At 42.4% G+C, this 19,129-nt stretch overlaps 1 protein-coding gene across 9 annotated transcripts in view; it reads left to right on the top strand.

The window, feature by feature from the left end:
- The window catches only part of cpne1 (copine I), an 85,481-nt gene that overhangs the window by 31,818 nt on the left and 34,534 nt on the right, over positions 1 to 19,129 (top strand). Inside the window, exon 1 of one of the 9 annotated variants that reach the window (XM_078554791.1) lies at positions 16,436 to 16,550. The exons of 7 other annotated variants lie outside the window; for them this stretch is intronic. The gene's annotated coding sequence lies outside the window, so the exon portion shown is untranslated. Of the gene's footprint in view, positions 1 to 16,435; positions 16,551 to 19,129 lie in introns of those variants that run through there. One more of the 9 variants, XM_078554796.1, reaches the window with a different exon arrangement.

The raw sequence follows: 19,129 nt of genomic DNA, 5'->3' as shown, positions 1-19,129 counted from the left end.
CAGCCCATTGTGCCTGTGCTGGCTGTAAGTATTTTTCTCTCCCTCTACCCCTTTGGATATGAAGAGGAGTGCATCTTATTGTGCTGCTGTGAATGTATCCACAACAGAAATGACCTAACTCCAAAGAAAACTAGTGATGTAAATGTTGTCAAGACCAATCCTATTGAATTTAAATTTAGGATCAAGGTGTTTGGGACTGAAAGCTTGGTAAAGCGTGAAATTGTTGAGAGACAGAATAGTGGTTGCAGGGTTATCAAAAATGAAATTTTTTTTTCTGGGAAAAAGATCCGGAATTAAATAATTGAATGGAAGAGCGAAGTTTAGGGAGGAAATTCCAGAGCTTAGAGCCTAGGCAATTGAAAATCAGAAATGAGCAAGAGACCAAAATTGGAGGAGTGCAGAGTTCTGAGTGGGTTGTAGGGCATCAGGAGGTTAGAGACAGGAGGCCATGAAGGGATTTGAAAACAAAGTTGAGATTTTAAAATTGAAGCATTGATGGACTGGGAGCCAGTGTACATCAGTGAGTACAGTGGGATTTGGTGTGAGCTAGGATACAGGCAGCAGAGTTTTGATGAGCTTAAGTTCACGAAGCGTGCAAGGTGGGAGACGAGCCAGGAGAGCATTGGAATAATTGAGTTTCGAGGTAAGAAAGTCCTGGATGAGGGACTTTGAGCAGCAGCTGAGACAAGGGTGGAATGGGTGATATTAGAGGTTGAAGTTGAGGAGCTTGGTGATGGAGAGGACATGGGATGGAAGCTCAGCTCAGGGTCAAATAGGAAGGCAAGGACGCAAATAGTTTGGCTCGGCCTCAAACAGTAATCGGGGAGATAGATGGAGTTTGGTGGCTAGGAAATGGAGATTGTGGCTGGGACTGAAGACAATGGATTCAATTTTCCAGTATAGTTGCAATTTGAGGAGCTTCCCTGATTAGTCTATTCTTTAATTTTATTTCATAGTCCAGTATTGCATCAGACCATTCATTGTGGTTTTCAGCATCCCCTCACTTGCAGTTAGCTGCAGAAGTGTATTTAACAGGTTCCTAAAAATTCTTGACATATATGATACCTTTTCTTCCTGTTTATTCACTGGTCTATAGCTTTTATGCCATTCTTGGTTGAGAGAGAAGGAAGTTAGCCAGCTCGGAGATGTATATGAACCTCATGGCCACAATAGGGGAGAATCCAGTTCCTCCCACTGTGCATTACCACACTTTTTTTTACCATTTTGATTCATAATCTGAGATTATCCTTTGGTTAACCATCCCAAGGTTTAAGTATCTGAAATTGAGATTCGATCAGCAGGGGAAATTGATGCGTGCAAACCCACACAAACATAGCTTAAAATAAATTTATTGTAGTGTATCAACCACGCTCAGTCTATCCACACTGCTTTATAAAATGAGGAATGTAATCTTGCTCCCTCCAATTAACCTGTCAACCAAATTTGATCTTGATTTTTCTAATTTGAAGTTGAGCTAAAAACCTGAAATAGTCAAATTGATGAGTACCCAGCTCACACAACACTGAACTTAAGAACCCTGATGTCATTCCTTGAGTGTTGACAGGGCTGAAATCCACCTGGCATCTCGGCTTCTTTTGGTTGAATGGAATAAGGTTCTAAGCACAATCTTAACTCTTAAATCATAGAAGAATTAAAATGATCTATTTTCAGACCTTGTTTGAATGTCTACCAAACAAAAAATGATTTGCTTTAAAGAAAAGATGGATTTTTTTGGGAGGTTGGAGGATTCTTGGAAATGTATAACCTCCCTGGGCCCAGATGACTATAGGTAACCAGGATTCCTCAGTCCACCACCACTAAATAATCTGCAATTCCTTTTAATGGTGGTTGTTGGTTATGGTACTGATTTTGTACCTTAAATCACCTTGGCTTGGGAGTGAACCGTGTACTGATAGGGTTCCAACAGGGTGCGAGAGAATTAAAGATCCATAGGGCTTTTGTGTTACGGCAATGTCACGGCAGCATCAGTTACCAACTCCCACATCACAAATTTCAGCTAATGGTACAAAAGTAGTTTTTCGGAATATTCCACACTAATTCCTGGTGCCTTTGGTCATGTAAAGTTCAACATGCAGGCAGGGGAATATTGTGGAGGAATAGGTTAAAAGATCTAATTTAGACCTGAGTTGGTCCATGCCCCTGTGTCATATCCCTAATTAAGAGCTGTAAATGTTGCAACCAATCCCTGAAGAACACTCAGACTACTGAGCCCTGCTAGCCTTTACGATGGGAATAAGCATGTGTAAATACCAACAGAATGTAGTCCGACATATTCAATAAGGTAATAAAGCCCTGGTTAGAATACACCTGGAGAACTGTGATCGCTTCTCAGCACTATACCTTAAAATGAACATATTGACCTTGGAGAGAGTGCAGTGCAGATTTACCAGAATGATACAGGACTCCAAGGCAAGATTACACAAACAAGGGTTGTATTCCCTGGAATTTAGAAGGCAAGGATGATTTGATCAGTTTTCAAGATATTATGGGGAACAGAAAGGGCAGAGGGAAATAAAGTTTTTCTGATAGTTGGGGAGTCTGGGACAAAGTGTAAAAATAAAATAGAGGCAAATTATTTAGGAGTGAAATTAGAAAACACTTTCAAAAAATGGCGGTAAAATTTTGGAATGCTCATCAGCAAATGGCAAATTACTGTATATACTCGAGTAATCTTGGATCTCGTAAAAGTCAGCCCCTAACTTCTGCCAAAAAGTCCCTAATTTTTCATGTATCCCGTGTATATGTTGACCCCCAACTTTTGGCCAAAAAAGTTCTAACTCTTTTTCTATATACCACCTGCTTGCCACCTCTCCCACAGGCCAACTCTCTCCCCCTCCCGCTCACCACTTTCTCTTCCAAACCCTCACTGTGAACGAGGGCACAGGAGAGGGGCGGCTATTGGGAGGAAGTGAACACAAGGAGCTGGGAGTGGGAGAGTGTCTCGGGGAACGGAACAGGCCGCTCCAGAATGTTGCCAATCGGGTCACCTGTGCTCTGGCCCTGGCACGAAACAACAGTAAAGCGAAAGTCCCGGAGTACGTCATTGTACCCAAGAACATGGATGGATTTCAACCCCTCATATTACTCTTGTGAAAGTTGACCCCCTACTTTTTGCCTAAAAATTTGGGCTCAAAAATTCGATTTTTACATGAGTATAATATGCTAGATCAATTGTTGATTTTAAATCGGAGTTTGTTAATGCCTATTGTTAACTAAGTGTAAGGGCTATGAAACAAAGGTGAGTATACGGAATTAGGTCACAGATCAGCCATGATCTTATTGAATGACAGAACAGGCTCAAAAGGCTGAATAGTTTCCTTCTATTCCAAGGTAATGCCAGGGATGAGTCTAGAAAACAATCTTCCTTCCCTAGAACAAAGAAGGGGAAAGTGAATCTAAGGTGTTTAGAGTGATGGTGGGTCTTGATGGGGGTAAATAAGTAAAACGATACCCACTGGTCAGTGATAACGATAACTAGAGAATACAAATTAACAGCACAAAGAAAACAAGGGAGAAAATAGGCAAACTTTATGCAAAAGATTGTCTGGTTTCACCAGAAATAGAGTGAAGCAAAATCCCTAATGGCTTTTAAAGGGCAAATGGATACATAAATAAAAATATTAAAGGAGATGGAGAATGTTCAAAAAACATGCTGATCTGTGTGCCCGGTTGATTGGCTTCCTATGCTATAATATGTTGTTCTCAGAGAGAGAGGTCCAAGTAAATGAGAGGAATAAGAAGCTACCCCAAGTAAGAGAGAAACCTCAGACTGTTGGGGAACATTATGGGTTGTCGAGGGGAAAAGAAGTGTTTGTCCTGAAAAGGGGAAACCAATTTGTGGAACAGGCTTAACTATGAGGGATTGTATTTAGTCAGAGGAGATATTCCATCTATCCCCATTTTTGATTTAAGGAAGGAATGATCACAAACAAGAGGTGAGTGGCGCTAGTTGGACTTGAGAGACATGGAGAAACTGCCTTTTGAAGAATTAAAGAAGATTTTCTTTGCCCATGGAAAGTCAGGCAAGGTGGAAATCAAGATTGAGCAATTACATTATAAAATGTTTCCACTTGCAAGCAAAGTTAGAACCTAGAGGCCATAAATATGAGAGCTGTTAATAAATCCAACTAGGAATTTGGGAGAAACTTCTGTACCCTTTGCATAAAAACAGTTTGCCTTCTATTTTTTTTGTGATGTTTAATTTGTGCCCCCTGGTTACCCTATCCCTGACCAGTGGATATTGTTTTACCCCATCAAGATCCACCATTGCTCCAAACACCTCAGATTCTTTTTCACATGACAATGTGAACTCAGTACCACAGGGAGTGGTTGAGGTGAGTAGTATAGATACATTTTAAGGGGAATCTAGATAAGTACATGAGGGAGAAAGGTTATGCCGATAGGGTAAGACAAAGTGAAGTTAAGGAGACTTATGTGGAGCGTAAATACTAACATGAACAAATTGGTCCAAATGGCCTGTTTCTTGGATGTAAATTATTACAGACAGAATTTGTACAGTCCCTTCCAGTCCTTAATCAGGATGTTTGTAAGTAAGGTGTCTGCATTTCATTACCCTTGAGTAATTTTTTCCTAATTTAAAACTTTATTCAGCAGCAGGCTTTTTGGTGATTTTTAAAATAAAGGTATGTAATATCACGTACTTGCCCCAGATGTTTGAAAATGCAATGCCTGAATAACTCGCTTCACTCGCACTATCTCACACACCACAAAGATAGATGCAGATGTTAAAGTCCTAATTATAAAAATGGAATTTATAACTCAGTCTCTGTTATTGAAGGCTTGATGTCTTCTTAGTTGAGTTGATACATTAGTTGGAGTGAAGGTCCTGTAGAAACAAAGAATTCTCATGAATCTGCGAAGCCTCTTGTAAATGAATAGCCAGGAGATTGGTTCTTAGGTGGACTTGGAAGCTGGGACAAGTACTGTACTTTGGCTGCTTTAGAAGACTTTCAGCTATGATGGTTCAGCTGTTTCAGATGTTTCTCTGCTGGATTTGCTTTGTTCTGGATATTTTAAACTGCAGCCCTTCAAAGTTAATTTCGGTGACATGACTGCAGGGTTAGCACTTCTGGGGTCCAGACCACCAAGATACAATAGCAGTTGACATTGGTCATTCACACTCATCCCTGCTCCAACTTGAGCTCAAATATTCTCTCTCGTTCAATATGGCACTCGTTCGAACAGTCTAAAGATCTGAAATGTTGGTTACACAAAAAGCAGGACATGTCCAACCCGGCCAATTACCGCCCCATCAGTCTACTCCCAATCATCAGTAAAGTGACAGAAGGGGTCATCAACAGTGCTATCAAGTGGCACTTACTCAGCGATAACCTGCTCACTGACGCTCAGTTTGGGTTCCGTCAAGGCCACTCAGTTTCTGACCTTATTAAAACTTTGGTCCAAACATGGACAAAAGAGTTGAACTCCCAAGGTGAGAAGAGAGTGACTGCCCTTGACATCAAGGCAGCATTTGACCGAGAATAACATCAAGGAGCCCTTGCAAAACGAGTCAATGGGAATCAGGGAAAAGTCTCCACTAGTTGGAGTCATACCTAACACAAAAGAAGATGGTTGTGTTTGTTGGAGGTTAATCATCTCAGTTCCAGGACATCACTGCAGGAGTTCCTCAGGGTAGTGTCCTCAGCCCAACCATCTTCAGCTGCTTCATCAATGACCTTCCTTCCATTATTAGGTCAAAAGTGGGGATGTTCACTGATGATTGCACAACGTTCAGCACCATTCAGGACTCAGATACTGGAACAGTCCATGTCCAAATGCAGCAAGACCTGGACAATATCCAGGCTTGGGCTGACAAGTGGCAAGTAACATTTGTACCAAACAAGTGCCAGGCAATGACCATCTCCAAGAGAGAATCCAACCATCACCTGTTGATGTTCAATAGCATTACCATCACTGAATTCCCCACTATCAACATCCTGGGGGTTACCATTGATCAGAAACTGAACTGGACTAGCAATATAAATACTGTGGCGACAAGAGCAGGTCAGAGGCTGGGAATTCTGTGGCGAGTAACTTAGCTCCTGACTCCCCAAAGCCTGTCCACCATCTACATGGCACAAGGCAGGAGTGTGATGGAATACTCTCCACTTGCCTGGATGAGTACATCTCTGTCAACACTTGAGGAGCTTGAAACGGTCCAGGACAAAGCAGCCTGCTTGATTGGCACCCCATCCACAAACATTCACTCCCTCCACCAGTGTGTACCATCTACAAGATGCACTGCAGGAACTCACCAAGGCTCCTTATACAGCAGCTTCCAAACCTGCGACTGCTACCATCTAGAAGGACAAGCGCAGCAGACACATGGGAACACCACCACCTGGAAGTTCCCCTCCAAGCCACTCATCATCCTACCTTGGAAATATATCGCCGTTCCTTCACTATCGCTGGGTCAAAATCCTGGAACTCCTTTCTTAATAGCACTGTGGGTGTAACTACACCACAAGGACTGCAGCAGTTCAAGAAGGCAGCTTACCATTGCCTTCTCAAGGGCAATTAGGGAAAGGCAATAAATACTGGCGTAGCTCGTGAAGCCCACATCCCGTAAATGAATTAAGAAAAATGCTAAGTTGCAGCCAGCTTAACAGGTTTTATGGTCACTTTCACAAAGTAAGTCTGTAATATCCAATATCCTCATGCTTATACTGACGTGACAAAATAATTTGTCAGAAGAACTGGTCAATATAGGGTGGATTGGGTTGAAGAGTTTAGGAGGTGAAGAACAGAAAGATTACCATCCAGGTGCAGGGAAAAGCCCATGTAAAGTGATCAGAGAAGACCTTGGACAGTGAAAAGCACAGGTAGGATCGGCAAGTTTCAAAATATGGAAGCCCTAATATCCTGGACTGATCAGCACAGCCCCATCATTATTTTGTCTCTTCACCTGTTTGGATTACAGAAGTCGGTAATCAGACTGCATTCTACCTTGCCGGCAAGGACAAAGTATTCCCAGGTGTAGAATGACGCACTCTTTGGTTTTGTGGTTGATAAGTTATCTGAACTTCTGTACACTGTGTTACGCAACATGGGGAAAGTACAAACTACATACACAAAAATGTTACATTCCTCCTGCTATTTGAAGTACTTATAGCCGGGTAGGCATTTTCTCCTCTGCTTGTTCTTTTCAATCTGTCATGTGCTAATTTGAAGATTTGAAACAAATGAAGGAAGTGAAATAGTTAAATTATTTTGCCCCTCGTGCAGATTTTCCACAGAGACCCACGCCAAATAACTTGGATCTCATCCGCTGCCTTCGTTTTGACACTGGCATTCCAATGTTGCTTATGTGTTGACTGTTTTCTTCTCTCTCTTTCTCTTTCGCTTTCTCTTGGCTCCTTCTGAAGGTGTTGCCCATACTCTTTCCTATTCCTGGGACACTGAGGCCAACTATATACTGCCAAAACAAAACCAAAATACCGCAAATGGTGGAAATCTGTAACATGGCTTAGATGAGTGAATTCAAAATATACCAAGGATCCAGTCTGGGAGCTTTGTAAGAACAAAAATAGGAGCTGCAGCAGGCTGTAAATCCCCTTGAACCTGTTCCACCATTCTGTGAGATCACAGCTGATGATCTACCTCAACTCCACTGTCCTGCCCCATCCCCATGTTCCTTGGTTCTCTTAGTGTCCAAATCTATATCGAATGCCTTCATTCTTAGATATAAGCAGCCCTCTGAGGTAAAGAATTCCAAAGATTCACAACCCTCCAAGTGAAGAAATTTCTCCTCACCTCAGTCCTAAATGGCCAACCCCTTATCCTGATTTATGTGCCAGCGGCCGCTGAGCTGGGAGTGTGCCGAGCAACCTCCTCCATCCCAGCATCTGGTTGTCTGAAATGTCGCCAAGACTTTTGCCTCCCAATTCCCTTCTCAGCAATAACCCCACAGGGAATGCGCTTTTTTTGAATTACTTCCTGACGTGAATGCTAAATTTATTCATCACCAGTTGCACCTATGTCATCTATTCAATTGCAGGTACTGTTCCTGATCTACCTTTTCCCTACTGTTTACTATCTCATCTTCCTTCAAGATTCCCTCTGTGGGGATATAAGGTCTGGAACTGTAGGTATGATTTTTAATGGCTTAAAGAGTTAAATTATGAGGACAAGTTAGAATCATAGAATTTTATAATCCTGAAGGAGACCATTGGGCCTAACATGTCTGTGCCAGTTCTTTGAAAGGGCTGCCCAATTTGGTCCCACATGTCAGCTTTTTCCCCATAATCCGGTAAATTAGTCATCTTCAAGCACAGGCCTTTGTAAAGTTCCTGTGGATTGTGCTAACACCATCCTTTTCAGGTACTGTGTTTCAGCATCTTAACCACCCTCTGTGAAGAAAATTCATTTTGTTTCTTGCTTAGTCCTTTTCCCAATGTTAAATTTCTGACTTCTGATTACTGATCCACTTAACAAAGGAAATAGTTTCTCCTTAGTTTAGCAAAATGTCTAATAATTTTGAACAGCCCTATTTGGTCTCCCATTAACCTTCTCTATTCTAAGCACCACAATCATAGCTTCTCCAATCTCTCCATGTAACTGAGCCTCATGCCTGGTAATTAGCTATAGTCCACAAAAGACCATAGGCACCCATTGGAGAGAGAGAATTGGTTATATAGCTTTAAGGCCACCATCCCAAATGTGGGGAAAGGCAAAGAGGCAGGCCTCCATGGCTACCACAGCTGATATGGGGATTGTACCCATACCTTTGGCGTCATTTTGCATCACACACTAGCCATCTAGCTAACTGAGCTAATTGACGAGCACCTGGTAAACTTCTCTGCACCTTCTCCCAGCCCTTGACATCCTTCCAAAAGTGTGGTGCCCAGAGTTGTACACGATAACTCCAGCTGAGACCTTGTAAACATTTGTACCCCCTTGAGTTTAGAAGGTTGAGAACTGATCCAATTGAGGTCTTCAGAATATTAAAGGAATTAGAGGGCGAACAGAGAGAGAACCTATTTCCTCAGGAAGGGGAATGTAGAACAAAGGGGCACAGATTAATATTTCGGAGCTAGGCTGTTCAGGAGCAAAACACACAAAAGGTAATGAAAACCTCGATTCCCCCCCCACCTTTCAAAAGACTGGGGAGCTTTCAAGATCTGAGACAGATAGATTAAAGATGTCATGGGATATGGAGCAAAGGTGAGTAAATGGAGTTGAGATGCAGATCAGCTGTAAATTAATGGAATGGTGGAACAGGCTCAACGTAGGGGGGCAGCAGAGGGAAGGGTGGGGTTTGGTTCTTGAATGATCTTTAGTTCCTATGAGAAGCTGTTTGGAAGGCTGACCACACTTAGCACCTGCTCAAGTTACTATACCAGTCTACTTGTATGATCTGAATCTCGTGTCTCAGGATACATGATCAGGAGTCAATATTTCCCCAGCCACTGTCTAAGATTAAGCGGAGGCTCCCGTGTAAAAGGTTTAAGCCTCTTTTTTAAAAAAAATGTCTTAATAGAAGATATTGAACGCTGGACATCTATTTTCGAACAATGCTGTAAATCCAGTTAATACGCCTAATGGGAAGCACAAGTAATGTGCAGTCAGCCAGCTAACAGCAACCTACCAAATGTTGGAATAAAAGCTTTGCACAGCTGCGTGAATAACATTTCAATGTTCAGAGAAAAGAGAGAACTTGCATTTTTATATTGCATTTTCACAGCGTCAGAACATCCCAAAGTGCTACACAGCCAAGTCAACGCTACTTGAAGCATACTCACGATTGTAATGTAGGAAATGCAGCAGCCAATCTGTGCACAGCAAACTCCAACACACAGCATTGTTAAGGGATAAATGTTGATAATAAGATGGTAAAATGAATCAACAGGGCAAGTAAAGAGAATCTATCCCCTCTTCTGGGGGACAGCAGGACAGGAGGCATATTCTAAAAATTATAGCTAGGCCATTTTGGATGGAAATCAGGAAGTATTTTATCACACTCTGGGTAGTAGAAAACTGGAACACTTTCCCCAAAAGCCTGCTATGGATGCAGCAACAACAAATTATATTTATATAGTGTCTTTAAGGTAATAAAATATCCTAAGGCACTTCACAGGAGCGTTATAAAGCTAAGTTAGGTACTGAACCACATGAGATTAATTAGGTCTGATAACCAGAAGCTCAGTCAATGAGGCAGGTTTTTAGGAGGATCTTTAAAAAAGGAAAATGAAGTAGAGAGGCGGAGAAGTTTAGGGAGGGAATTCCAGAGCTTGGGGCCCAGGCAGTTGAAGACATAGCCAACAATGGTGGAGCAATTAAAATCAGGGAAGAAATGTCTGCTCATCTAGTACTGGATTTTGGATAAGCAGTCTGAAAATTTAGAGACGGTGAAGGAGGCTAGCGAGATGGCGATGAGGTAGAGCTGGGTGGCATCAATGTGAACGTGAAAATGAACGCTGTTATTGGATGGATTAAATGTTAAATGGAAGTTGTCGAGACTATTAGAGCCATTAAATCTTTGGATGAGGAGTATGGGTCAAAGGCGGGTAAATAGAGTTGAGATATACAGCTCAACCATGATCTAATTGAATGGTCAAACAGATTTGAGGGGCTAAATGGCCTGTTCCGGTGTTCCTTGGATGCCAGGGAGAACTCGCCTGCTCTTCTTTGGAATAGTGGTAGCGGGACTTTTTTTTTGCATTTACCTGAGAAGGCAGATAGGATCTCAGTTTAAAGTCTCACTGGAAAGCAGCGCTCCCTTCGTTGTGCACTGGGAGTATCAGCACGGTGCTCAAGTACATGGAGTAGAACTTAAACCCTTGACGTTCTGACTCACAGGCAAGAGTGCTACCCACTGAGCCAAGGATCACACTTTGGTTTTACTAATGTGTAGCTCTGGTGGAATTTTCCTAAAGATGTTCTACATATTTACTATGATCTAAGTTAGCAAAATTATTTGTCAACTAACCTCAGCAATCTTAGTGGTAGAAAATTAATTCATTCAATTTATAACAAAAGTCAATATACGGAGAGCGATGGTTGAAACATTTAACAGAAGCAAGTATAAAACTTAAATGCATGTAATACCACAAAATAAAAAATTCACTCCATTATCATTCCAGTTAGGAATCATAAAATGGTTACAGCACAGGAGGAATCAATTTGGCCCGTTGCCTGTGCTGTCCCTCTGAAGGAGCAATTTGCCTAGTGCCACTCCCTGCCTTTCCCCGTAGCCTGGCAAATTTTTCCTTTTCAGATAATCCATTTCCCTTTTGAAAGCCTTGACTGACTCAGCCTCCAACACACTGAGGCAGTACGTTCCAGATCCTAATCACCCGCAGTGTGAAAATGTTTTTCCTCATGTCGGCATTGCTTCTTTTACCAATTACCTTAAATCTGTGTCCCCTGGTTCTTGATCCTTCCACCAATGGGAACAGTTTCTCCTTACCTACTCTGTCCAGACCCCTCATGATTTTGAACACCTCTATCAAATCTCCTCTCAACCTTCTCTCCTCCAATCTTTCTACATAACCGAAGTTCCTCATCCCTGTAACATTGTTGACAATCAGCTGTGCATTTACCAATGGCTTGCATTTAAGCAGCACCTTTCGTGTAGTTAAATATCCCAAAGTGTGTCACCGGAGCGTTATCAAGCTAACTTATACCAAACCATGTGAGATATTAGGACAGGTGGCTAAAAGCTTTGGTCAAAGAGGTAGTTTTTTTTTTAGGAAGCCTCCTGAAGGAGGAGGGGAGAGATGGAGTGATTTAGGGAAGAAATTCCAAAGCTTAGAACCAAAGCAGCTGAGGGCTGTGATATTTGAACTAAAGCAGGTGCTGTGCTTCCTGATGGTAATGAAACCATTGCAGGAAATATCATGTACTTTTAGCGCTTATCCTTGTGTTTCACATTACTATTTTAAAAAAAAAATTTCATGGCTTTAGTCTGTAAGTCTCTGGGACATGTGATATCTGCTAGTTCAGACTGGTGTAAAACACCTCAAGATCCAGGAGGCGATAATTGAAACTGGGTAAATGTTATCCCTTTAGGTGTGCATCTCGAAGTGCAGGGTATAAAAATAAGTAATGGTTTGAGGACACGGTCTTTTTTAAGCAATGACTATAAGGATCTGATTGCATTAAAGCCTTGAAGCATAACGGGAGAAAACAGTTCTAGTGATGTCTGAAAGAATAGTTGAGGTTTTTAAGGCAGAGTTAGATTGACTCCCTTGTTAGTTACGAATCTAGGAGTATAGGGGGTAGGCAGGAAAGTGGAGTGAGGCCACAATCAGATCAGCCATGGTCTTGTCAAATGGTGGAGCAGGGTCAAGGGGCTGAATGGCCTACTCCCTCTAATTCGTATGTATATGTGTTCATAGGAGACTAGACTCTATTTTAGACTGATGAATGAAACTCACCACTTTGTCAGTTGTATAGTTTGAAGTTAACTGGGACGGGTTTGGGCAGTCTTGGGCCAGATCCGAAAGTACAGTTCCATTGTGGAAATGTGTTCATAAATTGACAGTTCCTGTTTATATGGGTAGAAGGTCTGGTAAATAAATGTTAAACTGATGTAGGAGCATATTCCCTTGAGGCTGGGTTTTGGGGTTAAGAGCTTCAACGTGTATTAAACGTGAGGTTCATCTAACCTTGCAGTGCGGTCAATATTCAAGATTAGATTGAATAAGTGGAGGAAGGGATATGGGACCAGCCTGGGTAAACATGATGAGAACTATTTGCTCGTGTGGAGTATCAACTCTGGCATGGCCTTGGGATGAATGGCCTGTTTCTGTGTAATTTCTATGCTTGATTGGACATTGCTTTAGCTTGTGTTTTTGTTTTAGTTTCATACTTGGTGTCAAGTGTTTCTTTATAAAAAGAGAATATAGTGCAGTTGTGCAGTACTGATTTCTTCTGCTCAGGAATCACAAGCTGCTACTTCTTTGTAAACCTCCCTCGCCAGCAGCAAATTTCTTAACAATACTGCAATTAGATTTTCTGAATTTAAAGGAACGGAACAAATTAAACAAAGTTGTGTCTTAACAGCCAAGCAGTACACAGCACTTAAATGGAGAACGACTGCATAATCCTGAGGTGCAGAGGGATCTGGGTGTTCTAGTACATGAGTCACAAAAAGTTAGTATGCAGGTACAGCAAGTAATTAAGAAGGCTAATGGAATGCTATCCTTTATTACGAGAGGGATTGAACATAAAAGTAAGGATGTTATGCTTCAGTTATACAGGGCACTGGTGAGACCACAACTTAAATACTGTGTGCAGTTTTGGTCTCCTTATTTAGGAAAGGATGTAAATGCGTTATAGGCGATTCAGAGAAGGTTTACTAGATTGATACCTGGAATAAGTGGGTTGTCTTATGAGGAAAGGTTGGACTGACTGGGCTTGTTTCCACTGGAGTTTAGAAGAGTGAGCGGTGATTTGATTGAAGTTTACAAGATCCTGAACGGCCTTGACAAGGTGGACGTGGAAAGGATGTTTCCTCTTGTGGCTGAGTCCAGAACTAGGAGGCACAGTTTTAAAATTAGGGGCCGTCCTTTTAGGACAGAGATGATAAATTTTTCTCAGAGGGTTGTGCGACTTTGGAACTCTCTGCCTCAGAAGGAGGTGGAGTTGGGGGTCACTGAATATTTTTAAGGCGGAGGTAGATCGATTCTTGTTAGGCAAGGGAATTGAAGGTTATCAGGGTTAGATGGGAATGTGGAAATTGAAACAAGATCAGTCGTGATCTTCTTGAATGGCGGAGCAGGCTCAAGGGGCCGAATGGTCTACTCCTGTTCCTATTTCTTATCTACATTGTAAATTATATGATATTATTCCCCTGTTAGTATGTTATAGGACTTACATTTACCTATGTCATGGAAGGTCCATTAATACTGCACCAAATGAGACAAACAAGATGGAGCTATTCAGCTGTGATCTTTATTGAATTGTGGAGCAGGCTTGAACAATGGAATGGCCATAGTTCTCCTATTTCTTGGGTTGTTATGGAATTGAGAATTGGTACAGGTCTTTTTTTGGCTGATCTGGGAGATAAAAGGGGGACTGGTTAGCTCAGTTGGCTAGAGCGTGGTGCTTAACACTGACAATGCAGATTTGATTCCCGTATCGGCTGAGGTTCTTGGGTCCTGCTGCCTCCTCTTGCCCCATTGTTATATCGAGGCATAGAGATGTGTGGAGAGCCACGAGTAGCAAACCTCAGATACTGAGACATGAAGTAGTAGCAATATAGTCCAGGGTCGCACAGAATAAAACACATCAGGATGGACTATAAAGGGACAATAAAGGTTAGCGTTGAGGGCCCATTTTTAGTCATGGGAGACTTCAAATTTCTCATAGAGTGGGACTTGTAATGAGGACAATGTGGGACCCATAAAACCACTCCGAGTATTTCTTGAACAGCAGGTGAGGGTGCAGATTCGGTTTCCTAACAAAACCTTCAGTGTCCTTAATGCATTTCCTTTGACTGCCATGAGTGCACACCCCAGACTCGAGCCCTACATAGTAGATTCGCTTTGGTAAGCAAATGTCAGACATTGAAGCAGCATGACCAACCCCACTCAGTTGTGACTGTCTCAGTATGGTGTGGATGTCTGGCATGGCAGCTCAGATGAGCAGCTCAGTGTCTGGTATACTCTGGATAGCCAGTGTTAGTGAAGGATAGAATTCGAGCTCAATCATTGCACACTTTTGCGAGCATTTAATTACATATGTGCATATTACAAGCACGCACCTCCTAACTCAACAACCACAGGTTCAGTCTGCTTCTATACACAGGAGCAGTGAGTGTTCAACAACAAAGCCCTCCAGAAGTCCACAAAGTCCTAGTGTACAGGGCAGTTGTCGTCACCACATTCTACTGTAGTGAGATCTGGACTGTGTATCAGCGACACATGAGAGTGCTAGAGAAATTCCACCCAGCAGTGCTTCCGCCGCATCCTCTGGATTCAATGGGATGACTGTTGAACAAATGCTAGTGTTCTCCTTGCAGCCAGCTCCACAAGCATTCGGGCAAAAATCCTACAAAATCAGCTTTGATGAACTGGACACTGTCCGGATGGCCAAAAAGCATATTCCCCGCCAGCTCCTGTTTTCTCAATTTGCTAATGGCAGATGTTCTAGGGGAGGACAAAGAAAACACTTCAAATATGCTCCGAAGCTCCCGTTGAAGTGAAGCAGCATTGACGTTAATAGGAGGAGCTTGCTACCAATCATTCAAAATGGCGACAACTTGTCCATCAAGCTGCATCACACTTTGAGTCCCAACATCTTAATGATGAGGCAGAGCGACAACAGAGAAGGACAGAAAAGGAAACAAATCCTGTACTCCGGATCCCACTACCTCATGGGATGTCCTGCCCCATTGTCTAAAGATCTGGTCACTTGAAAGTCACATGAAGATCAATGACAGAAACTCATGACCCTGAGTAGACATTATCCTCGAATCAAGGGACAGCTAATGATATACGGGAGCACAAGTGGGTCCCCAGTTAATGCCCTCAACCTGAACACAATTAAATGTGCAATTCCTATATGATTAACAGTGGAATACAATAGAGCCAGTGTTGGGGGTAACTTACTTTCAGTTTGTGGACGACACTATATTCCCACATTTACAACAATGGCTACAATTCAAAAGTACTTAACTGGCTGCCAAGTGCTTTGGGGCACCCTGAGGTGGTGAAGGGTGCTATATAAATGCAAGTATTACATGCAGCACTAACAAATGTGTCCAAAATAACTTGGACAGAACCAGCAGACAGAAATGATAAGTGTAGTCAGGAGAGTAAGTAGAAGAAAAAGTGAGAATTTGGAGTAGAAATTAAGATACTGGAGGTAGCAGAAAGGAAGAGATCAGGATTTTGGTGGATAAGTCTTTAGAAATAGCTGGTTCTGTGTTTGGAGCTAAACAAAAAATGAAATATAAGGTTGGGATGCGATGCTTAGGATGTGAGTGAAAGAAGTGTATATGAATGTAGAACTTGATCCTAGTGAGGTAGCATCTGGAACAGTGTTTGTTTTAGTGTCTCCAAATATAGATGTAGAGTTATCAGATTCCAGAGAAAGCTACCAGCCTGATTCCTAAACTTAGGTGGAGAAAAATCCCTCATTCCTTGGAGAACAGGATTGTGATCCCTGTGTATAATGTATTGTGTTGGGGAATATTCTGTATAAAAGTGTGTTGGGGAGTTGAGTATTCCCAGTTTTGTGAAACAGTTGTAATTATAGTGTTTGTGGCTGCCAGTGAGGGTGATTCACTCTCTCTCTATCTATCTCTCTCTCTCTCTGCTCACACCCAGATTCAGGCAAGGCGGAAGTCACACACCTAGTTTTGTGCGCGTTTATTTGATTGACAGCGAAATGGACCCATGGCTGAGACAGGTCCCTGAGCAAACTGCCCAATCAAAACCGAGGGGCGGGGCTTGATTTGTAGCATTCTGGAGCTGGGCGGTGGCACCGAGAGGAGAGGAGAGAAAAGCACCGACAGAGCGGCTCCATCAGGACCGAGAGAGAGAGATCCTTACCGTGTCAATGTGAGCTTGTTATACTGTGTCATCCCGTGCCACACTGATTATTATACTGATACATTATTACACTGTGATACACTGGGTGCCAGTGTTGCAGGGGGTGAGAGGGCGGGGCTACCAGTGTAACTCCCAGAGTCTCAGGCACTAACCCTCGCTATTTCACAGTGTGGTTTTATAGTGATAATAGTTCCGCCCATGCTGTGCCATTGCCTCAGTAAATGTCTGGAATTGTTCCACTGGTGAGCGTTTGTGCTCCAGTTCCTTACTCCGATCTATACTGTGCGAGCTGGGAGGGGAGACCAAGCCCCCCCCTTGCTAAAGATAATCAGGGTATGTTCCTCTCCCTCCAGTTCTTGTCGTGTAATTAAACCTGTCGAGTTTTATTTTAAACCTTCTGATGGTGTTGTTGAAAAATGCTGCAGTTTGAGAGCAGCTTGCTGTTTGCTTGTTATGCAGTGAACAGTTAGCAGTATGAAGCAGTATCTGCATAGAGGAAGTGTGTGTGTGTGTAATACAACCCCGTGTCCTGGGCACCGCCTGTGTGTCTCAGGCAGAACTACCTGGAGCTTCATTTATTAAAAATTGGAATTTGCATCCTTGGGATTATTAGTCGCATAACATAACCACTGTATCTCCGCCTCATCAAAGCTGGAACTCATCCAGAAGCCTGCAGCACATGTGCTACTCAACCCCTACCCCATCATACTGATTTTAAAACCCTCAGCCTTATCTTCTAACTTCACCGTGACATCATTCCAATCCTTTGCCCTGCCCCCATTTAGTGCTTCCAGGCCCACATTCTGAATTTCTCCCTGGCTCGTTCACTCCTCCTGTGACAGGAAGTTTTGGCTTCAAAGCTCACATGAGCACATAATCCAGGATAATACTCCCAGTGCCATTACTGAGGAAGTCTTGCACAGTTGGAAGTACCATTTTTCTGATGAGTTGTTAAATTGAGTCCTTATCTGCCTTCGGGTTGATGCAAACAATCCCTTAGCCGTTGTTAGAAGTGCAAGGTGGTTCTCCCCATGTCCTTGGCTGACTTACCCCTCAACGAATATCAGCCTCTCAAAAAAAAAAAATCCCTGGTCACGCCTGTTTGTGGGATCTTACTGTGTGCAAGTTGGCAACCACATTTCACTACATAAGTGACTATATTTCAAAAGTGATTAGTTGGCTGTGAAGTGCTTTGGGTTGTTGTGAAGGTGTGAAAGGAATTTTATATTCAAGCTGTTTTTCTTGTTAAATCTCTTGCCCTTTAAAGGGCTTCTCTCAACAATGATCTTTCCAATGGTGCCTTTTGTCACCACCTGAATGCCTCATACTTTTTGTCTTGTGTGCGCTAATTCTCCAAAAAAAACTGCCGTGTGAGGTGCAGATGGAGAGTATGTGATTTTATCGCACATGTGATGTGTGTTTTATAGAATCACAGAGCACAGAAGGAGGCCATTCAGCTTATGTCTATGCTGCGTCTTTGGTAGAGCAAACCAATGAGACCCACTTCCCTGTTCCCGCCTGTAGCCCTGGCAAGTTTCTCCCTTTCGAGTATTTATCCAGTTCCATTTTGAAAGTTGCTTATGTCCTTGCATTGCAGATTTATATTAAAAAAAAAAGTAGAGGCAGCATGGCTTGTCAAATATTTTATTACCCATTAAGTACAATGGTCTTTTACAACTGAAACTGGTTTTACTACACAGTCCAGTTCTACGGAGCAGCTTGTGTGACTGATTTGAGAAGTAACTCCATGTGCGAGAATCTCTCTTCTAACCCTAGCCTTGGGGGATTGGGAGGAGTGCACTCTACACTTTGTACAGTAAACTAGCTGTAAACAGTTTAAATAAAAACAGATGTTTGTAGATACTATCGTATCGCCGTCATCTCTTGTTCCTCATGCTTCAAAAATGAACCTTTTCAGGTGGACGTTTTGTATCGGATCCTCTTTGGTGGCAGGCTGTGAGCAGCTCTTCCAGTCTACAGTATCAATAGGCAGGGCGTGCCTCATTGGCTGCTCACACATTCTTGCTAGTTACAACTGCATGAACTTGTTAGTGCATACAGCACAGGAGGACATGTACAGAGAGAGAGAGAGGCACATGTGCACAGAGGATGTTAGTATTACAGGGTGTGGCAGGTATAATTGCTATCATTGTGCTTCAGGTTAATTGTGTGTGAAGTTGGCTCTGATAGCGCAATATCACATCTCGCAAGATTTATTGTAGAGGAGGAGTTGATACTGGGTTTGGGAAACAAATTCATGTTCTGTTTATAATGATTGGTTGGACTCCTGAGCAGCATGGAGATTATTTTTTAAAAAGCAGCAGATGATCAAACAAACCCTTGTATCTGTACTGGGCCTCGGCTTTTTACCATATACGTCACTGACTGATGAATAGAGAGTTTCATATCCAGGTTTGCAGTTGACGCTAAATTATTGAAGACAGCAAAGTGTGTAAGTGGGATCTGGAAATTACGAAAGGGCACAGGCAGATTAAGTGAGTGGGCAAAATTGTGGAAGATGGAGGTCAATGTAGGGAAATGTGAAGGCATCCACTTTGGATTGAAGATAATTTGGAGCATTTTTTAAT

This window comes from Cetorhinus maximus, chromosome 13, assembly GCF_964194155.1.
Source record: "Cetorhinus maximus chromosome 13, sCetMax3.hap1.1, whole genome shotgun sequence".
In the NCBI taxonomy this organism is placed as follows: Eukaryota; Metazoa; Chordata; class Chondrichthyes; order Lamniformes; family Cetorhinidae; genus Cetorhinus; species Cetorhinus maximus.
Note: the sequence above shows the minus strand (reverse complement) of the source record. Positions and strands in the feature narration are given on the sequence as shown.